The following is a 12,653-nucleotide window of genomic DNA, read 5'->3' on the forward strand; positions in this document are numbered from 1 at the left end:
CCAGGAATTCCACTTCTAGAAAAATGGGAAATGCGAGCTTATGAACAAGGATGGATGTACAGATAGTCCCAGAAGTTTTGCAAATGATAGCAAAACATTGTAAACAACCCAAATACCTGTATTTGTTAACAAGTTCTTTTGGTTACAAGCAACATAAAACAGAAAAGTGGGGAATTTACTGGAAGGTTCCTGTGCTACACTTCTCGGAAATGAAAAAAGAATTGAAGAACCATTCCTTACAAAGGAGAATATGAAGCAGCCCTGGACTTCAGCAAAAGTTGGGAAAGGAGAGCTGTGCACCTCAGCTCCCAGAGCACAGCCACCCGCCCCAGCCCCAGCAGGGTGCCTGGGAGACCCAGATTGTCTGCTGCAGGCCTTACCACTCAGTCTCCAGAGAAAACACCACAGGCACCTTTCCAGGACCCACATACAGACCAGTCTCCAATCACGGTGCCATTAAGGGCTTATTAACACCGAGTCTTAAAAATTCTGAGATCGTTGTTATTAAGACATCATGTGCAGCTGAAAATTGGAAGACACCCCTGCTCATGTGTGCCACTGTTTTTCACAGTCAAGAGACTTCACCTGAGCTTCAAGTGAATTATTTCTAAGTGAAAAATGGGGGAATCTTACAGGAAAGCAACCGACTTGGGTTTTGCAGGTTTAGGGAGAAAATGAACAGAGGGCCATTCTACCTCTGACACGAGTATGTGAAGGAACTAGTTTTGTTTCGTTGTTGTTGTTGTTTTAAGTAAAACTGTTGGGATTGTTGGCTAGAAATAGAAATGAGACTTTGGGGCAGCAGTAAAATTTTATGAGCAGGCGATGTAAGTGACCTTAGAACAGGCATGAATATTTTGATTTGCTCCATCTTGCGCTCCAGGTCTCTTGCCCCCTCTCCTTCAGCATACAACTTCTCTCCTTTCCCTTGTCCTGTTTCTGAACCACGCACACACCCTGGATAATTCCTGTATCATCTGCAAAGTCACCTCCCGGTGTGGAGGGCCTCCGCCTTGGGTCCCGCTGGTACTTGAAGAGAGCTGAGCCTCCAAGCCGGTCCCTGTCGGGGTCCCCCCTTCCCTCACCCACCAAACCCCCACCACTACCCACCCTGCAAGGGAGACAAACCAGGCTGCAGATCACTGTCAGGCAGCACAACTAAACAGGGTGTGATTCCTAACTGAATCCTGAATTAAAAAGCCAACATCTGTAAAGGGCATTACTGAATGTGAATATATATAGTACATTAGATCATATCACTGACTATCACACAGAAAAGAAAGTGAACGTGGCAAAATATTAACAACTGGCGAATCTAGTGAATGATCTATGGGTGATCGTTGGGCTAATCTGTTCCATGTTTCTATGGATCTGAACTTGTTCCAAAATAAAAAGTTCGGGGGTGGGGGTGGGGGTGGGGGTGGGGGTGGAGGGAGAGAAGGTTGGCGGGTCAGATTATCACTGTGGTCGGCGGTATGTTTAGAATGACCAAACTTACAGTACAGGCCACGCGGGGCCAGCACTGGAGCGCTTGGGTGGGTCTTCCCAAAGAGCTGGCCCCGTGCGACGGAGAGGGCAGGCCCTCCACACAGAGACACCACAGCAATGAAAATGTTCATTTCAAATATTAGCCTGGAAATGAAAGCCACTGAGCAGGCTGCACAGTCCAAACTGCCTGCCCTGAATTGTGCGCGTGCTTCTTATATTCTGTGTAACTTGCTGAAGGGCATGTGACAGCAAGATTTTAAATAAATACTTTTTAAATTTAACGATGGAGAAGGGGTCGTTTGATGATTGATAGTCAAGGAAGCCATCTACTGAGAATAATACTGGGAAAGGGAGTCTGGGACAGGTCACCAGAACCCTTGAAGGTCACCCTAAAGAACAGCGATCTCATCGTGTCATCAGAAGGAGCCAGAGAGCCATCACCCACCAATAAACTTTGCCATATCCCCAAACAGGCTCTCAGGAAATCCTGCTGAATGTGGAGCTACGTGACCATCAGCCCCATTCCACAATTTCTATTCCAAGGTGTGCCCCTGTCACCTAGTTAGCTCCTGTAGAACTGGGGTGTCTGTCATCACTTGATGCAACTCACCCTAAAGCTAACACAAAACGATGCAGTGTCCTTCAAAACCAGCACACCGGACATGAGGGTTGTCAGTTCCACAAGCCCAGAGTCACCCCACACAAACACGGAGGGTCTGCTGGAAAAGAGCTGAACAACACTTTGGTTTTAAGAATGTTTTAGATGGATTTGCAAAACACCAGAAATAGTAAACACTTGGCAGGGGATTTGTTTGCTTTTCTAGTATGAACAGATCTACTGTTTGGGTTGACTTCCACCCAGAAAAATGTGTGGCCATCCCTCCAACTTGGGAGGTGCACCCAATTGAACAGAATTTCTCACTTCCATATACTTCATACATTCAGATGCAAAAGAATTATAAAGAGAGGACTGGAAAACATTCATCCATACAAACTCTGAAGGCTAATTGCAGAATCAACACTGGGGTTAAGATCATTGGACCTAAAATACTCATCACAAGCAGGGCTAGTGATTCTGACTGTAAACCAAGCACCTGCCCAGTACCAGCAATTTGCATTTTTCTTTTTTCACGCAGCTAGGGGCAGGGAAAGGAAGGCATGGAGTGGGGTGGGGGTTGGGGGTGTGTGCTCCCTCTGTTCCAGCACATTCCCGAACTAAACATCAAGGCCACAAGTTAAAAATGAAGAGTACAGTAAGTGGTACCACACAGGGTTTATTACATATTTGAAAGCAATTCTTAAAATCTCCCCCTGGTTACAGGGAGGAGTGCTCCCGCAGCACTCCCACAGGGACTTGTCCCACATTCGAACATTCACTTAGCACCCAGCAGGTGCCGGGACTGCACCAGCGGTTAGTGGGACAGACAGACGGACACCAGGGCCAGCAGAGCGCCATGATTTTACACAAAGAAGTGTTCATCTTGAAGCAGAGGGACTCGCCATGTGCCAAGAGAAGGTTGCCAGACAATGTACCTGAAAGGGCGCGAGGGCCCACAGGCTCGCTCCAGCAAGGTAGAGCGCACGCGGCAGAAGCTCCTACACACAGGCCCACTCTGTGTTCGGGAGCTGACTAGAAGTCATGGAAGAATTTCAAGCAGAGAAAGACTTCAGAAACCTTCTAAAGTGCCAAAACCAGTAAGGAGGCCACTGCCATAGAAATGGGGGCCGAACTACAGGCCAGGCCGGTGCCTTCGTGGGAAACATTCGGCGGACTGATTTCACAGGGTGTGGCAATGGGCGAAATGCGGGAGCTGAGACACAGGAAGGGAGGAGGCAACTTCCAGGGCGCGTGCGGAGACGGTGTCCCGTCATGAAGCTGGGGGCCAGTCTAGGGAGAGCTGGAAGAAGAAAGGCACCACTAACACCATCAGGACGTCTGGAAGGCAGACAGCTCTGCAGAGTGCAGGGTAGGTCTCCACTAGACATAAGAACTTGGGAAACATCCGCTTGGTATGTAAGTCAAGCCATGAGATGGCATGTGGCTTCATTAGAAGGGCGAGGACAGAGACCACGCAGGACAGTGTAGTGTCATGTCTCTGAAGGTTTCTGAGTGGAGTGGGCATGGAAGGAGGAGGAAGGAAACCAAGGGAAGCGAGAATGGGGCCACAGAAACCAAAGGAGAAGACGCAGGACAGTGGAGGTCGAATAAGGCAGGGGCGGCAGGGCCCCTGCACCTGGCCACTAGGTCACTGGTGAGTGACGGAGGGAGCATTCTGAAAACCGTTGTTAGGGGTCCCACAGCCCTGGCCTGGGCAATGGAGATGATCTGCTCTCCAGAAACAGCGAAGAGGGAAGGAGTGGGGTAGGGGCGCAAGATGAAGGACATGAGGTCAAGGGAGGACAAGGGCCTCAGGCACCTGCCATTTCTCTGACCTCAAGGAACTTGCCTGAAAGGCCCAAGCATGAAAAGTGGCACCCAGCAGTCCCAGATGAAGGAATTACACATTACGACAGCTAAGCTGCACAGCCCCAGACCTCAAGTCTGAAAGCTTTGTAACAGAGTTTTGAAACCAAATAAAAAGCTCATTTTGTTAGGCAAGTACGCTCCCTGGAACATTCCTAACAGGTCTCATGAAGAAGGGATGAAGGATTTCCTTGCCAGTTACAGTTGATAAACGCTGGGCTAAACAATGTTTCTGTACATTGGAATTCTCAAAGCCTGAACCACAGACTCGGGAGATCAAGATAAGGTGCTTCCCAGGCTGTGGCCAGGGAACGCTTTTTCCCTAGAGCATCTCAAGGCCCGTGTTCCGAGACCATGTGGGTGGGAGGTGCCTTGAATCCCCGAGAGCATCACTTCAGTGGTCACGTGTGGCTGAGGAACTTACTCCTAGAAAACTCCATAACCATCCCTTGATGGCTTCAACAACAGGCATAAATTTAGGGAAGCCGAGAGGTCTCAGTTCTCAGATGGCTTCCAAAGCAGCCTGACCTAGGAAGAGTCTGTTTGCTTCTCCCACTTGACCCCAACCACTGATCTCTGTGAGGACCCATGAGTCATATTCCTTAGGCCTCTCCGAGGAAGAGCAGGCAAGAGACAGGGTAAGTCAGAGGAATGCAAGGTAGCAAAATGTGCTCCCCCCCTTGTGCAGCACAGCGTGTCTCTTGTGGGGCTGTGAGCGCTTGGATCCAGGATTCAGATCCCATGTTTGGCAAGGTCTCTAGCTACTACCAGACCCAGAACATGACTGCAACATTACTTCTCTAATTATGCTTTGGAGACAAACTGAAGAAATTTCAAAACGAAGAGAGACAGACAGATGGGGACTTTACCCAAAGATTCAGCAAAAGAGATGGAGACCAAATACTGGTGTTTTGTAAATAAAACCACCACCAGACACAGAACACGGGGCTTGTAAACTACCTTGCCATGTTCCAGCTGCTATAGCACCAGTAAGGGATGGATTTACAGGCAGGATCCTAGAAGAAATTAAAAGAACAACACCCACCCACAGGCCCAATTCCTTGGCACTCCCCCCACTGGTCCTCAGATCTGCTGAAGGGCAGCACTTAACATATTTCTCCATATATTTCCAGGACAGACTGGCTTTGTACTGCAGTAAGAAGAGGTCTCTTATTGGTCATAAAGCAACATCAAAATTAATCTTCTAACTGGGTCTAAAAATAGCTGCCCTTTGTGTTCACAGAGCAGAAGCATCTTCGGGAAAATGCTCCAAGAGCTACAGTGCTCAGAGAATCGGGGGGCAGTGGGTGGAACAGCCAAATCCTGGGGGGTTTTGTTTCCTCAACTTTTGAACAAATGCCTTCCACTTAACCCGTAAATCTAAAAACACTCCTTTTTAAAAAATTTTACCATGCCCTCTGAAAAAGTGACTTTATGAATGCTAATGAGAGTTTCTCTGGTATATCCCTACTGTTCCCTGATCCGCTCTAGCAAAGAAGTCCCCCTTCCCAAGGCCCGCCCCACCCCAGCACTGTGAGAGGGGCACGCACTGCTGAGGCCCCTGAGCACCCCAGGCCAGGCAGGCGGTGACAGCCCCTTCGCTTCTGCCTCTCTGGCTCTTGGCACTGCTGGCATTTCTTCATTCTGTGTGTTGTTTGGCCAGAAAAATGCCAGTAGCGGGAGGGTAATCCGCCTTCCCAGCTCTCTGCAAAGACTCTTAAGGCAGAAATGATGCCTGCTGGGAAAAGGCTGATGTCAGCTCTCGAGCGCACAGCTCCCTGCTTGGATAAGGAGGTCTTTGTTTTCGGCTGAACTGTGAAAATGAGAAAATGCCTCTAGCCTGACAAACAAGAAACCCACACAACACAGGTCAGGCCTGTGACCTTTATTTAAAGGTACCACACTTCATTAGCAAAACACTAGTGTGTAATACACAGATGTGCCCTGAATGTCATACAGGGCGCGGCCCTGGGAAACCAGCTTCCCTCCCAGCCGTTGGGGCTGACCCTCAGCTCCCACTGAGGCGGAGGGCACAGCAGTCCCGCAGGAAACAGCTGACACTACACTTCCCCAACACAAAACATCTATTAAAGACCCAGGCTCCCGCCCAATTTACTTTTTAAAGTAAACACACATAGTTGCTGTACATGGGGGTGAGGAGGGGTTTAAGAAACCCTCATCTAAACAGTATCTCAGTTTCTGATTTATTTACTTAGGATAACTAAAATTAAGACTATTAAATATCCTCTAAAATCCGCCTGAACACCTTTGGGAGTACTTATCAGACTGTGTGCAAGCATGGAAGAACAGAAAGAATTTTGGGCTAAAACTTTTCATGTTTGGGAGACACCAAGAAGGACGTGGGAGAGAAAGAGGGAAAGCACACAGTTTGAGGAATTCTATCTCAAGTCTTTGATTTATGAAATCTGGAGACAAAGTATATGAAGATGTGTCTTCATATACTTCAAGCAAATTTTAAAACACTCCAATGTGAATCTTTTAGATGAAGGTTACTATTGGTTTCTACCACTAACTGAAAATTGGGTTAGGGAATTAAAACAAGAATTAGAACAATTTAAATAGCATTTTCCAGAGCACAAGGAAAACAACCCTGGCCTGTTCTCACAGGGTGCTCACCTGTACAGAGATGCCTCCAAGCCTCCCCAGGGACGGTGGATGGTGCCCTTCCTTTCACCACCTCTGAGGGGAGCCAGCACTCGAGCGCAGGGTGCCTTTCACCCCTGCTAGACCACCGTCCTCGTTACCGCATGCCAAAATGAGACCAGTCTCCACCGCTCCTCTCCAAAGTACCCACCAATTACATCTGAGAGAGCTTATAGAGCAGGTTGCCCCAGACTGTAAAGTGTTATGGTCCTAAATCAAATGATGGGGAGCAGCTGGGTATATGGACACTACTAATCTAAGGGTAACATGGCTGCTGAGAGCGCTGGCTCTGGGAACAGAGGGCCTGGGTTTTGATTCCTGGCTCCCTTACCTACTAGCCAGCTACGTGGCCCTGAACAAGTTACAGAACCTCTCTGAGCCTCTGTTTTACCATGTGTAAATGAGGATAATCCTGGTATCCACAGCACAGGGTTGTAAGGTGGGATGTGACCACGTCCACGAGGCACTCGGCTCAGTGCTGGGTATTACAGCACTTGACAGATGTTGCTGTTAACAAGCCCTGATATAAAGGCCCTGGTGATTTTCTGGAAGCTAGAAATCCTGGCCTATCAGCATTCTCAGTGATGAAAAGCCCACCCACTCCAAGGCTTATGCAGACATAAACACATCAGCAACATGCTTCCTCCATAAATTGTGTTACTGTTCACCTTACCGAGTCCCCACTGCCAGTGGGGTCAAGGTAATAAAATGACCCCAACTTTTCAATTTCCTCTGGGCCTAGTTTTAATCTGAAATGAGGAATTGCTTCCTTCACTTTCATGGCATGTGGATAGTCTTTGGTAAAGCCTGCTCTCTAAATCCAAACTAGAGGAACTAAAGAGATACAAGAAGTATTCTCAAGAGAGAATGTGATCATGTTGCTGAGGATTTAACGCGCAGACACGGCACACTACAGATACTCTAGAACATCAGAGGCACCATTCATACAATCAATTCCACTGCAAACGAAACCCGGAGGAAAACCCCAGAACCTATTTTAGGCAGTAATCAGTAAGTTGGTTTTTTCCCTCCATTTCTATTACATGCCCAGCACTTGAGTTCAAAGGTTTCCTCTTTTGCTGAGCCAGAAGAACTATTGGTTTGAATTCATCTATATTCCCTCTCACTCTGTGCACTCTATGGAGGGAAGAATGAAGCGACAAGGGCCAGGAAGAAAAAGAATAGGGGTCGGGAGGAGAAGAAAGCAGAGGAGAAAAAAGGAAGGAAGGAGAGAAAGAGGAGGAGAAAAGAAAACAAAGACCTGGGATGGATGAGGTGCTCAGGGATAAAGCAGAATTAGCTACACTGGGCTTGAGGACAGACCTCAAAGGAACAGCTACAGAAGCAAGGGGACAGCTCGCACCGCATGGGAGCGCCACCATGAGCAGGGGCCGGGCCTCCTCCGTGGGCGCTCAGGCATCCAGCATGGATGCTAACTGGGTCTGCGGCAAACCCAGCTGGTCAGAGCACAGAGTCCATGACCACAGCTCCCGTCCCCTGTGAGTTTACACTTGTGCCCTGTTCTCAGGCCAGGAGCAACTACTTTGCAAATGCATACCACTAATCAAGAGAGGGGACCTCCTCCGAGCTCAGAGAGCACAGCCTCTTGACAGTCGGTCTAATCAATTCAACAGAGATCACTGAGCACCTACCATGTGCTGGACACACCGTAGTCAAGTGCCATCCTAAATATCTCACATCTGTTGTGCAGGTGCCTGTGACCCCACCTCCGGTGGGACACAGCTGTGCCACAGTCAAATGATCACTGGTGTGGGTGTCACACAGGCTGGATTAATCCCAGTTCTACCATTTTGGACACATGATCCTTCCTCTCAGAGCCTCAATTTCTGCTTCTGTAAATAACTGAGCTTTTATCACCCACCACCCACCCTTATCTTAAACAGTCACATTTACTGTGAAGGTTAAATGAGCTAATGTATTTAAAGTGTTCAGCACAAGACCAGGATATAGCAAGCACTCATTAAATGTTTCCTTCCTCTCACAGGTGACTGAGTGAACAGTTCAATGGTATATTTCTACTAACCTTCACAGACACACACACACAGGCAGAACCTGCTTCATTTCCCAAAGTCATCTAACATGGAACCCTCACCAGCTTCTATCAGCCAAGAAGCCTCAAGTCAATCTCAGAACCAATATGAATTTAGCAGGCTGTTAAACTGCTCTGACTGTTTGCCTTAGAGAGGTTTTACTCAAGACAGTACAGATTTTGCTATTAACAAGCCCTGATACAAAGGCCCTGGTGATTTTCTGGAAGCTAGAAATCCTGGCCTATCAGCATTCTCCGTGATGAAAAGCCCGCCCCCTCCAAGGCTTATGCAGACATAAACACATCAGCAACATGCTCCCTCCACAAATTACCCACTGCAGCATTAGTACTGTAAAATACTGCAAATTACCTAAACGTCAAGCAAAGGGGACTGGCTGGAGGTACTGTGGCACATGCAGCTATGGAGTGCTACGCATCTGTAAACAAGGATGAGGATGGGGTATGCAAAGATTTCCACAATATATTGCTGCGTGGAACACCAGAGGTCAAACAGGTATGCTACTTTATGTGTAAGAAGGGGAAACGAGCAGACGTTCCTGCAGCTGCTTACTTTAACAAAAAGAAACAAGAAGGTAACTGCCTTCAGTGGGAGGGAGCAAATGGAGAGAGAGGCAAGGGAGAAACACTTTTCCAAGTACTTCTTAATACAGTCTTGACTTTTAGAAGCATGTTGATGTTCCACATATTCAAAAAGGGAAACAAGAAGGTTGGAAAAAAATCTACAACTGAATGCAGACACAGAAATGAATGAACCCAACTCTGTATTTCAATTGACACAACAACCTGTCTCATTATGTTCAGAAGTAACTTCTGAGGGTGGTACTGTTATATCCTCAGCAAAGGAGAAAGAAGAGCTGCCCACAGATGCTGAACTCTTTTCAGTGCATTTGTTTTTCAAAGTGGCACAGACACAGCAATTCTGGAGCTATCTCACGTGTGCCGTAGGACAGGACAGCAAGTGACTGGGCTATGCTGGGGAGCCAGGGAGACACAGACACGGAACGGGGAGGGCAAGGCAGAAGTCTGGAGCTGGGTTCGCACTGGAGCATCCATACGAGCTCATCATCTCCTGGCTAAGGGTCTAGACAGTGCCATTCAGCAGAACTTCCTGCAATGGTAGAAATGGCCTATTTCTGTGCGTGGTAGCCACCAGCCACATGCGGCTACTCAGCTTGAAATGTGACTGGTGCACTAAGGAACCGATTTTTTTTATTTTATGTGATGTTAAGTTTGAATTGCCACATGCAGCTCGTGTCCACCACATTAAACGACTCAAGCCTAAAGGCAAGTACATCACGGTCACACCTAGCACTGTATGCCAGCTTAAAACGCTATTCCCCATTGAAGGGAACCAGGGTCCCGGGAGAAGTGGCCAAGTTCGTGGCTGTGTCAGGCAAATTACAGGGTGAGCATCTTGTCTGCCAGAAAATGAGAAAGTCCTAAAGAAAGAAAGAGTGAGAGAGAGAGAGAAAGAGAAAGAAATTAGGAAGGGAGGGATGGGGAAGAAAGGTAAGGAAAGAAAGAAAAAGAAAAGAAAGGGTAAAAGAGAGAAAGAGAGAGGCAGGGGGTGTGTAGCAAGAACACAGGAGCCAGCGGAAGGGCTCCTGTTCGCCCAATCAGGGACACAGCTACAACTTCCTGAATGAAACAGAATAAAACAGAAGCCGGTAGGTTCACATGGACCATAGATCCATGGAGGGAGGGGAAGGGAGAGGCTTCCCCACCAGATCACACTTGAGCACCAGGGTCACAGAGAAAATTCCTTACTGACATTCCCATGAAAGGAATCCTTTCAGGTTCTGAAGAAATCACTAAGGAAACCTCTCTTCTCTTTTCTCCTCCTCCCTGAATCAAATCAGATGAAATTAAGTCATACTATGTAGCTTCCTACTCTGGCTCAGAGCCACTCAATCTCCCCATCTCTCTACTGGAAAATATATCAATATGATGGTTACTAATGAAACACAGCCAGAGCATGCATCTTTGAGTCCCTCTTAACCAGCTGTCAAGACTGTTTTTCAACAACACTCCTTCCCCAGAATTACTGTGATTTCTTTCCTGATAAAACACATTTTCATTACATGAAGTTACCATGTTCTAAGACGATAAAGAGCAAAAATTATTTTGTAATCTCCTTAAAGAGACAAATATATTAGACCATTCTTTTCCAGATAAATGTGAATCTGTAATTCATTACAGAAAAATTCTTAGACACATTAAATAAAAAGGAGGGAACACGTTACAACTCAAAGAGTAAATATCAAATCAAACAACAGTACTAAGTACCCTGCAACCTGGAGAAGTAAGAGTTGCAACATCTCTGCGATTTGCCTGCAGACTCTGTCATTTGGCTCGTAGAAAACCAAGTGGAAACACTGGCGATGTTCCTGGAATGAGTAACTATCACCCACACAGTGAACAGTGACACCAGAATGCACTACCTTTTCTTTCTGGCCCATGGGGGTGCTGCTGTTTCTGTTTTCCTAAAACCCTGCATGATGATGTCAATTGTGAGTTACCCAAGAAATCTCGTAATTGTATTTCTATTATTTACACTTTAAATTATTTACAGTGTCATCACAGACGTGTACTTTAAGGTTGGATTTGTAACCACCCAGGAAGTTACAAAATAATTTTCTAAACACTTTAGCGTTCCAACAGTGTTATTAATAATGACTGCAGAGGAGCGCTTCCTACCTACCAGGCAGTGTACTAAGCACCTACAGTCATCCTGTGAAGAAGGAACTACACTTACTCCCACTGAAAGATAAAGCAGCTGGGATTTGAATCCAGACATCTGACTATGAGGTACACACACTCTCAAGTATTAGATGCACCCAACCAGTGTTCTTATTCTCTGTCATCAATACCAATATGTGAATAGGATGTATTAATAATAGAAGCAATAGCTACTGTCACCTGCATGCCGTACTGTACCAAACCCCTTCGTGTTTTAACACTGCTCACAACAGCTCTGTACGTGGACTGCTGTTGCCATGTGGAGGATACTGGGCCCAGATAAATTAAGTGACTGTCCAAGCTGCCAAGTTGCAGAACTGGGATGTAAATGAAGACATGTGTGGTCACAAAACATACTCTCTCAGGGTCACCTCCCCTTCCAAAAAAAGACCAAGTGTCTCTTATTTGTGTTTAGAGAAAGGGGATGGGACAGAAGAAAAAACTCCTAGTAACAAAAGAATGAACTCCAAGTAGCTGAGCGCCAAGGATCTGAGTTATGAGCCTCTCCCTGTTTACAAGAGCTCATTGTTTTGCAGCGCCTTGTTGCTGGATCCCTGATTGTAGCAAATTCCAGGGCTCCAGACTGCAGGCTCAGCCTCTGACTAACACTACAGTGATTTATTTGAGTATAAATACCTCTGTCAGTGTGTCTTATGACTGAGCCCAACAGCCCAAGCGGGCTGGAATGTGTGGAATCTGAGGCCTGCCGGCGCTGAGGCAGCAGAGGCTGCTGGCGGTTTTGGCCCCTTTAACTGAGCAGGGCCTCCTCCTCCAGTGAGGACGCAGGAATGCTCTGAGCTTCACATTCCTGCCAGAGACGGCAGCACCCTTGGAAATTGGAACTGGGGAAGCCAAGCATCTTGCGTAATTACAAAACATTAATTCATGCATGAGGAGGGGCAAAAGGAATAGAACTTTTTACCTGAATGTGCAAAGCTACATATTCTGATAATCGGGGCTACCTCATCCCTTCTGATAACACCGACTGGCTACACGACAGCCAGCACGGACACCCTGGGCAGCCGGATGAGTGTCTCCAATTCCTGAAAACATGTGGAAACATTCCACTCCCTTTGCAAGGCGCGCCTGTGTTAGAAGAGAGTGCAAAGGGCAAGCCGGAATACACTGCACAGAAGCAAGCTGTTTTCCAAATATAAACGTGGTAATGTTGCAAAGATGCAGAGAACTTTTGTTTCAACCCCTTCCTTCATTTCACAAGTAAGGCAG

At 47.0% G+C, this 12,653-nt stretch overlaps 1 protein-coding gene across 6 annotated transcripts in view; it reads right to left on the bottom strand.

The window, feature by feature from the left end:
* Positions 1-12,653, bottom strand: part of VGLL4 (vestigial like family member 4) — a 138,099-nt gene that overhangs the window by 25,985 nt on the left and 99,461 nt on the right. The gene's annotated exons all lie outside the window — the stretch shown is intronic.

This window comes from Manis javanica, chromosome 3 (assembly GCF_040802235.1).
Source record: "Manis javanica isolate MJ-LG chromosome 3, MJ_LKY, whole genome shotgun sequence".
NCBI lineage: Eukaryota > Metazoa > Chordata > Mammalia > Pholidota > Manidae > Manis > Manis javanica.